The following is a 343-nucleotide window of genomic DNA, read 5'->3' on the forward strand; positions in this document are numbered from 1 at the left end:
AAATTCCCCTCTGTAATATATGAAAATATATCAATTCCGACGGTAGAAGCGAATTAGATAGTATTAAAGGACATTTGTAGCTCGAATGGTGATAATATATATATTACTATATATATCTACAGATATATATATATATATATATAATTATCTAATATTAGTTTTTATATATCATATAATATATAAATATATATGTATATATATTATATATTATATTATATAATAATATATAGATCTAATATATATATATATATATATATAATACATAAGTATTATATCTATATATATATATATATATATATAGATAATATAATATATATATAAAACAGAATTTTTCCATTTACCA

This window comes from Macrobrachium nipponense, chromosome 5 (genome assembly GCF_015104395.2).
Source record: "Macrobrachium nipponense isolate FS-2020 chromosome 5, ASM1510439v2, whole genome shotgun sequence".
Taxonomy (NCBI): domain Eukaryota; kingdom Metazoa; phylum Arthropoda; class Malacostraca; order Decapoda; family Palaemonidae; genus Macrobrachium; species Macrobrachium nipponense.